Source organism: Mesocricetus auratus, unplaced genomic scaffold (genome assembly GCF_017639785.1).
Source record: "Mesocricetus auratus isolate SY011 unplaced genomic scaffold, BCM_Maur_2.0 Super-Scaffold_100025, whole genome shotgun sequence".
Taxonomy (NCBI): Eukaryota; Metazoa; Chordata; class Mammalia; order Rodentia; family Cricetidae; genus Mesocricetus; species Mesocricetus auratus.
Genome location: NW_024429206.1, coordinates 15,267,303 through 15,277,445, shown reverse-complemented (window position 1 = coordinate 15,277,445; position 10,143 = coordinate 15,267,303).

Below are 10,143 nucleotides of genomic sequence, written 5' to 3'. Positions count from 1 at the left end.
GAGAAGAAACTTGGAGCCAAGGTAGTTGGTTTGTGTGTGTGTGTGTGTGTGTGTGTGTGTGTGTGTGTGTGTGTGTGTGTTTTGGGGCTGGGGAGGCTCATGGATTAAGAGTATTGGCTGCTCTTTGGAGGACTAAGGTTGGGTTCCTAACACCCACATAACAGCTCACACCTGTCAAGTAACTCCAGTTCCAGGGGATCTGAGACGCTCACATGGACATACATGTAAGCAAAGCATCAATAAACATCTGAGTCCCCAGAAACTCATCCTCTGTCCACACATACGCCAGTCTCGTGTGCACACGGTCGCAGTTTAAAATGTGATGCTGGAGAGATTAATCAAGGCCAAGAGCACTAGTTGCTCTTGCAGAGGACCTGGGTTTGGTTCCCAGCACCCACATGATGGTTCACAACCTCCTGTAACTTCTGTGCCAGGGAGCCCTAATTACCTCTTCTGACCTGAGACCAGACGTGTACTAGTGTACACATGCAAGCAAAACATACATGCAAAAAAATTTTTTTTGAGACAGGATTTTGCTGTCTAGTCTTATGTGTCCTAGAGCTTGTTTGGTACAGGCTGGCCTCAAACTCAGATATCCACCTGCCTCTGCCTCTAGAGTGCTGGTATTAAAATCATGTGCCACCACTGCCCATCATAAAATAAACATTTGAAAAAATTTTTTTGGTTTTTCAAGACAGGATTTCTTTATATTGTTTTGGAGGCTGTCCTGGAACTCACTCTATGAACCAGGTTGGCCTTGAACTCACAGAGATCCGCCTGCCTCTGCCTCCCAGGTGCTGGGATTAAAGGTGTGCGCCACCAACATGCAGCTACTGAAAATTTTTAGAAAAATTAAAACGGGCTGCTGAGGTGGTCCCACAGATAATGACTGCTGGACAACCTTCACAACCTGAGTTCAATTCCTGAACCTATGTAAAGGTGGAGAGAACCTACTCCATTCACATGTATGGACATGGTGTGCTGTGACCACATCCATCATACAATAAGACATTTTTTAAAGTAGCTTAATAGATTCCATGCCTTAATTCATGCCAAAAAAGGTAGGAGGAGTAATTGTGCGAGGGCTCTCGCCTCCCAGCCCAGTTACTTGCAGAGCTGCTTGCTCTGCTCTGCTTCAGAAAGCAAACTGTTGCCCCCTCTCTTTTATAAGCATCTTTCTTGTGTGCTTTGAGCTTCACTGTTGTGTGAAAGCTCCCCTCCACCATTGGCTAAATGGCATGGCTTTCTCTACTGCTTCCCCATGGAGGTGCTCTTCGAAGCAGCTGCAGAGATTGACAGCTTGATTACTTGGCATGTTTCTTTCAAACCCTAATAAAATTGACCTTGAGCTCCCTTTTAAAGAAAAAAAAGTAACAATTGTACAAGTGATTTCCAGTGTTTGGGAGGTCAAAGCAGGAGGATCTCCAGTTAGAATTTAATCTGGGCTACATAGCAAATTCAAGGTAGCCTAAACGATGTAAAAAGCCCTGCCGTTAAAACAAAAAATGCTGAGTATCTCACTCAGTGGTTGAGTGCTTACTTAGCATATTTGAAGTCCTGGGTTCAACCCCGAATACCACCAAAAAGATATGTGATGGTAATTGGTTGAACTTTTTTTTTTTAAAGATTTATTGCAGGCCGGACGTTGGTGGTGAACGCCTTAAATCCCAGCACCCGGGAGGCAGAGGCAGGGGGATCTCTGTGAGTTCGAGGCCAGCCTGGTCTACAGAGCGAGTTCCAGGATAGCCTCCAAAACAATACAGAGAAACCCTGTCTTGAAAAACCAAAAAAAATTTTTTTTACTTATTACATACACTGTTCTGCCTACAGGCCGGAAGAGGGCAACAGATTGAATTGTAGATAGCTGTGAGCCACCATGTGGTTGCCAGGAATTGAACTCAGGACCCCTGGGAGAGCAGCAGTCGGTGCTTTTAACCTCTGAGCCATCTCTCCAGGCCCCTAGTTGAACTTTTATTATAAATGACCAGCCCAGTCTTCATATAGAACCTTCTCCATTTTTTGTGTTTTCTCTAGCTTGTTTACTTTGACTCAGTTTAGCATTTTTGTGTCCCCCCACATCCACTCTTTGCCTCACTCTAGTTGTCCTGGCCTACTTACTGTCCCTGACTGGTCATTCTTTTTGATGGTGGCCAACCTGGGGATTGTGGGATGTTCAACAGCACGCCTAGCCTGCAGTAGCCTTGTCCCAGGAGTGACACACTTCCTCAGCCCCAGCTGTGAAAGCCCAGAGTATCTATAGACATCACCAGATGTCCTGTGTGGGACAAGATCACCCTTGCTTGTGAACCATTGCCCTGGAAAATTACCTATGAGGAAGCAAGAATGTGTGTGTGTGTGTGTGTGCGCGCGCGCGTGCGCGTGCAAACACTTGTGAGTGTGCATTCACAGAGAACAAGCCTTCTGAACAAAGGGCACCATCCTGAGAGACAAAATAAAACAAATGTCAACTCTGCTGAAGGTTGGAATATGTACAACACAATTTCCATAAGTATGAATATTTATCAGCTAGTCATTTGAGAGAATGATGTAAAGAAGCCATCTGTGGAGGCCTTTATGGAGAGAAAGAAGCTAAAAGAAATGTGCAAAATAATTATTTTTAGAGTCCAGTTCTCCTCTGAAAACTGCCCACTCTGGGTGGTGAGTGCTCTCTAGGTTAGAAGTGGGCCCACCGTTGGCACCAGAAAGTTAGAGAGTTAGAGAGTAGTGTTAAATATCACACCAAGAATCGCCGGGCGTTGGTGGCACACGCCTTTAATCCCAGCACTCGGGAGGCAGAGGCAGGAGGATCACTGTGAGTTCGAGACCAGCCTGGTCTAGAGTTCCAGGACAGGCTCCAAAACAATACAGAGAAACCCTGTCTCGAAAAACAAAAACAAAAAACAAAAAAAAAAAAAATCACACCAAGAATCAAGATGGCTAGGCGAGTCGTTAGTCTTGATTTTTTATGTCTAGGTTTTTTGAAATAGTCTTGAATATTGGATTTTTTTGATTGGTTGGATATGTATGTATGTGTGTACATATTCACCTGTGTGGGCACGTGGTGGGGGCCTTTTATGGAAGTCAAGTTGGCAATGGTGTCTTTCCATTGCTCTCCACATGTGTATGGAGGGAGGCTCCCTCACTGAACCCAGCTGACCCTGAGATCCCCTCTTGACATCCCATGTGCTAGGATTACAGGTGAGTTGTCACACTCACACGGCATTTTTTTCGTGGATCCTGGGAATTCAAATACTGGCCCTCGGTCCTTACTCATGATGACAAGCAGATGAGAACACACAGGAAGTGGCTTCTCTTCAGGCTTCTGCCGCCAAACCCTTGTCCCCCGACCACGCTGATATTCCACTTCTGCAGTAGCTTCTCCTCTCCGGAGAGTAGGTGTTACGAGCACTCTTTTTTTTTGTTGTTGTTGTTGTTGTTTGTTTTTTCAAGACAGAGTTTCTCTGTATTGTTTTGGAGGCTGTCCTGGAACTTGCCCTGTTCGAACTAGCCTCGAACTCACAGAGATCCACCTGCCTTTGCCTCCCGAGTGCTGGTTTTAAAGGTGTGCACCACCAATGCCCTGTCTCGAAAAACCAAAATAAATAAATAAATAAATAAATAAATAAATAAAACTGGTTCTATTGCTTTTTGGGGGGGCGGGGTTCAAGACAGGGTTTCTCTGTATTGTTTTGGAGGCTGTCCTGGAACTTGCTCTGTAGACCAGGCTGGCCTCGAACTCACAGAGATCCACCTGCCTCTGCCTCCCGAGTGCTGGGATTAAAGTCGTGTGCCACCAACGCCTGGCAAACTAGTTCTATTTCTATGCACCAGAAATGAGTAGTGCAGGACAGGCAAGATGGCTCGTAGGCATGGTTCAGGCACAAGTTCTACGTGAAGACCAGGCTAGTGTATTGTACCTGAAGTTCAACTCATTACCATTATATATCTTTTTGGTTCAGTACCTGGAACCCACACAAAGGTAGGGAGAACCGATATGAAGTTGTCTTCTGCTCTCTGCACCTGTGCTGTGGTCTATTCACATGCACAACAATGGCTTCTTTAGAAATTCAGACCTAAAAGAAGACAGTTCCTGGAGATGGAGCAACAGCTCAGTGGTTGAGTTAACTGACTGCTATGCAGAGGACCAGGGTTCAGAAGCCAGCATCCATATTAGGTGGCTCACAACTACTTGTTAGTCTAGTTCCAGGGGATCTGACACTCTCTTAGCTTCCTCAGGCACCTGTATTCTTGCGCCAATACCCACTCAAAGACATGCAGATAATGAAAAAAAAAAACTTTCTAAAAAAAAAAAAAGGTTTCTGGGCAGTGGTGGCCCATGCCTTTAGTCCCAGCTCTCGGGAGGCAAAGGCAGGTGGATCTCTGTGAGCTTGAGGCCAGCTTGGTCTACAAGTAAATTCCAGGACAGCTAGGGCTAAGGGGGAAACCCTGCCTCAGAAAAAAGAAAAAAGAAAGAAAGAAAAAGGGTTAAGAGAGGGCTCAGTAGCCAAGTGCACTTGGTGCTATATCTGAGGCCTGGAGTTTTGTTCCCAGCACCCCACCAGTAGCTAACAAAAGCCTATAACTCGTGCTAAGGGATTTAATGCCCCATTCTGGCCCCCATGAGCACCTGCACACATGTGCACACACATAAACCCTTATTTTTTGTTTTTGTTTCTCAAGAGCGTTTCTCTGTGTAGCTTTGGAGCCTGTCCTGACAAAACTCACTCTTTAGACCAGGCTGGCCTCGAACTCATAGAGATCCACCTGCCTCTGCCTCCCGAGTGCTGGGATTAAAGGCATGTGCCATCAACGCCCAGCTACTAAACCTTTTTTTTAAATTAGTTTTAGTTCATATGGGCAGGTGTTTGTCTGCATGTATATATAAAGTTGCCACCTATGTACAGTACCAGTGGAGATGGAAAGGGGTGTTTGAGGGTGTTTGATTCCCTGGAACTGGAGTTACAGATGATTGTGAGCCACTATGTGGGTGCTGGGAATCACACTTTGTTCTTTAGAAGATCAGCCACTGCTCTTAAGCCATCTCCAGCCCAAAAATAACTTTTTTTTTTTTTTGGTTTTTCGAGACAGCGTTCCTCTGTGGCTTTGGAGGCTGTCCTGGAACTCGATTGGTAGTCCAGGCTGGTCTCGAACTTACAGAGATCCGCCTGCCTCTGCCTCCTGAGTGCTGGGATTAAAGGCGTGGGCCACCAACGCCCGGCCCAAAAATAACTCTTAAAAAGATGATTCTAGCCAGGCATTGGTGGTGCACACCATTGATCCCAGCACTTGGGAGGCAGAGGCAGGTGGATCTCTGTGAGTTCCAGGCCAGCCTGGTCTACAGAGCGAGTTCCAGGACAGCCTCCAAAACAATACAGAGAAACTCTGTCTCAAAAAAACAAAAACAAACAAAAAGATGATTCCACTTATAATATCAGAAGGGAAGTACTAAGTGGGTGTGGTTCTGTGTGTCCAGCCCACTGCTCAGAAGAGGCTTGAGGTCAGGGATTTGAGGCTGCCCTGGAAAACAATGAGACATTGTTTCAAAAACAACAATTAACAACAAAACAAAAACAAAAAAATACTGGCAAACAACAAAACAAAACAAAATAAAACAAAACAATAGTGGCTGGGGAGCTGGCTCAGTGGCTAAAAGCACCTTCTGCTCTTGCAGAGGACAGGAGTTTGGTTCCCAGCACCCATGACAGGCAGCTCACAATTTCTGTAACTCCAGCTTCAAAAGTATCCAACCCTCCTGGCTTCCATGACACCTGCTCCTATGAACACACTTTCATATACATACACAACACACAAACATACACAAAGATAAATAGTTAAAAATACTTAAACCTTTAGAAATAAGGACAAACCCCATTAAGATGAAAGGAATTCAGCTGGAGATAAATGGAAAGGCATCTTTGCCAGATGAGTGTGGCTCTCTAGCACTCAGGAAGCTGAGGCAGGAGGTTTGTGAGTTTGAAACCAAGCCAACTTGTACTAAAATGAAAATCATGCCTCAAAATGAAATGAAATAGCTGAGCTAAGTGCTGTAATCTCAGCATTTAGTAAAGAGAAGCCGGAGGACTGAGATAAATTCAAGGAGAGCTTGGGACACACACACACACACACATATACATATATATATATATATATATATATATATATATATATATATATATATAGAGAGAGAGAGAGAGAGAGAGAGAGAGAGAGAGAGAGAGAAACCCTTCCTCAAAAAGGAAAAAGAAAAAGGAGCTGGGCAGAGGCAGGCGGATCTCTTCGAGTTCCAGGCCAGCCTGATCTACAAAGGGAGTTCCAGTCCAGCCAGGGCTACATAGTGAACCTTGTCTGTCAATAACTAACAAATGGGGCTGGAGAGATGGCTCAGTGGTTGGGAGCACTGGCTGTTTTTCCAGAAGATCTGGGTTCAATTCTCAGCATCTACATGGCAGCTCACAACTGTCTGTAGCTCCAGTTACAGGGCATCTGACACTCTCACACAGACATACTTGCAAACAAGCCACCAATGCACATAAAATTAAAACCAAAACCAAACAATACAGAGAAACCCTGTCTCAGAAAAAACAAAAACCAAAAACCCTAAAATGTTTATTTCTGTGATGTGTGTGCCTGAGCATCTATGTGTGCCCTATGAGCTTGCAAGTGCCTGTGGAGGCCAGAAGAGGGAGGTAGAGCTCCTGGATCTTACAAGAGCTGCGAGCTAGGTGATGTAGATGGTGGGAACTAAACTCAGGCCCTCTCCCATAAGCCACTCTCCAGTCCCAGACTCACACTTGTTGATTCCAAATTGTAATACAATATAGTCACAGAACCTGGAAGAGTGTGATGCTGGCAGAGGATAAACACATAGGACAATGAACCAGATAGAATTTAGAGTCCAGAAACAAAACCTCACGTGGGGAAAGGAATATTATTTTTTAACAAATGCTACTGGGGCCAGTAATTGGAATAGAAAAATAAATACAAACTTGCCTTATACCACACATCAAAAATAGTTAAACTTGGGCTGGAGAGATGGCTCAGAGGCTAAGAGCACGGCTTACTCTTCCAGAGGTCCTGAGTTTAATTCCCAGCAACCACATGATGGCTCACAACCATCTAAGTGAGAGCTGGTGCCCTCTTCTGGCAAGCTAACGTGTGTAGACAGAAACTGTGTACATAATAAATAAAATCTTAAAAAAAAATAGTTAAACTTGCCAGGTGGTAGTGGCACACACACACACACACACACACACACACACACACACCTTTAATCTCAACGCTCAGAAGGCAGAGGCAGGTGGCTCTCTGTGAGTCAGAAGCCAGCTTAGTCTACAAAGCTAGTTTCAGGACAGATGAGTGCTCCAGTGGCGCAATCGGTTAGAGCAAGGTACTTAAAGATAGGACAGATAAGGCTGTGTTGAAAAAACAAAACAAACAAAAGAGTTAAATTTAGATACATAGATAAGTGTCATAAATGTAAAATTACAACCTTTGAGGACTTTAAAAGAAAACACATGCCGGGCGGTGGTGGCGCATGCCTTTAATCCCAGCACTCGGGAGGCAGAGGCAGGCGGATCTCTGTGAGTTCGAGGCCAGGCTGGACTGACAGCCTCCAAATCAATACAGAGAAACCCTGTCTCTTAAAAAAAAGAAAAAAAAAAAAAAGAAACACAGGGTGGGCTCTTTAAACTCTTGGCTAGATACTCCAGAAGCACAAGTTATTAAAGGAAAAAATGATTGAATTTCATAAGAACTTAAAAGCTGGCAAAGGCTGAAGGGATGGCCCCGTGGATAGGAGCACTGAGCACTGGCTGCTCTTCCAGAGGACCTGAGTTTGATTCTCAGCACCACATTGCGGCTCACAGTCTTCGGTAATTCCAGTTCCTGGGAATCTGAATCTTTTGTTTTCTCCCCTTGTTCCAAACATACAGTGCATGGACATACATGCAAGCAGAGCACCAATACACATGCAATGATAAGTAAGTTTTTACCTGTGCATTTTGTTGAACTTTCAGCTAATAGTGCAGGGGAAAAATGTTTGAAACCAAGCATCTTTGCCTTACATTGTTAGAACTAGGCAGAGACAGTAATGAATCAAATACTTTCAGAAGGGGGAAGGACAATCGAACGCTTCAGTTATACTGTAACTGTACCTGCATTAAATAAGTTTTTCAAAAATAAGTTTTTAAGCCGGGCGGTGGTGGTGCACGCCTTTAATCCCAGCACTCGGCAGAGGCAGAGGCAGGTGGATTTCTGTGAGTTCAAGACCAGCCTGGACTACCAAGCAAGTTCCAGGACAGCCTCCAAAGCCACACAGAAACCCTGTCTCGAAAAAAACAAAAAAAAAAAAAGTTTTTAAGCTGGGTGGTGGCAGCGGCTCACACCTTTAGTCCTCGTATTTGGAAGGCAGAAGCATGTGGATCTCTTGAGTTCAAGGCCAATCTGCTTACAGTGCTAGTTCCAGGACATCAAGAGCTACCCAGAGAAACCCTGTCTCGAAACAAACAAACAAAACAACAACAAAAACCAGCCCTAAGCAGTTTAAGGAAAGGGCTTTGTGGGTAAGAGTTTACCATGCAAATTAAAGGCCTGAGTTTGGATCTCACCACTAGGTAAAAGCTTCATGCGTCCATACGTTCTTGGATTGCTAGCTCTGGGGAACAGAAACAGGTGGATCCCAGGGGCTAGATGGCTAGCCAGCCTATTGTAAAGGTGAGCTCAAAGAGAGATTCAGTTAAAGGAATAAGGCGTAAAGCAGACTCCCACTGTCCTCTGTTGGTCTCTGTAGGCACAGGCTCAGGTATGCATATTCTTGTCTACATATACATTACACATACACTCAAGAAAGTCTCAGGGTCTACGGATGTGACTCAGGAGAGTGCTTGTCTAACATGCCTTATGCCGTGGGTTCCATCCCCAGGACTATGTGGTGGTACACATTTGTAATCCCTACACTTCAGAGATGTATACAGGAGGACCCTGAAATTCAAGGTCATTTTCAGTTATACAACTGAGCTTGAGAACATCACACTGTGTCTCAAAATTAAAAATAAACAAACAGGGGCCAGAGAGATGGCTCAGTAGTTAAGAGCACTGGCTGCTCTTCCAGAGGACCTGGGTTCAATTCCAGCACCCACATGACAGCTCACAATAGTCTGTAACTCCTGTTACAGGGAATCCAACACCCTCACACAGACATATACATAGGCAAGACACCAATGTATATAAAATAAATAAATAAAATTTAAAAAATAAACAGCAAATGAAGTTGGGATGCTGTAGTTTAGTGTAGGAGGAGCACTTGCTAGGCATGTGTGAAGCTCCAACACCACCAAAGAAATATTTTAAAAACTTCTTTTTGGCCGGGCATTGGTGGTGCACGCCTTTAATCCCAGCACTTGGGAGGGAGGCAGAGGCAGGCAGATCTCTGTGAGTTCGAGGCCGGCCTGGTCTACCGAGCGAGTTTCAGGACAGTCTCCAAAACAATACAGAGAAACCCTCTCTCGAAAAACCAAAAAAAAAAAAAAAAAAACCAAAACCTTGTTTTTGTGTATTTGAATTAAAGAACATGAGACTGTGAATCTGAGCAGAATGGCTGAGGCAGGGGGATTGCTTCAAGTTCCAGGAAAACATAAGGAAAAAAAAAAAGCCAGGCAAATGATATTTGGTATTTTGGTACATTCTGGCTACTTGGGAGTTTGAAATAGGAGGAAGGCCAGAGCCTAGAAATTTAAGGTTAGCCAGGGCAACATAACAAATAAAAAAATTAAAAGACAACAAGCCAGGCTAGGCATTATGCCTTTAATCCTAGTTCTCTCGAGGTAGAAGCAGGTGAATCTTTACATATTAAACTAGCCAGGGATACATTGTGAGATCCTGTTTAAAAAAACAAAACAAAACAAAAAGCAAGTCAAGGATCTTACTGATGAATTTCATTATGAATCGAAATTGTCCTGTTCTGGATCCAGTTGCGTTTAAATACATGATTGGAATTAATTTTATGCTACGTTCTGCTTTCAAAAATTGACTACTAAAACGTTTAAAATTATATATATATGGCTCGTCTTATATCAGCCATTGTAGAATGGGTAGCATTCATTTCTTTATAAGATAAAATGTCACCAAGAAGCGTTTGCCAGAGCA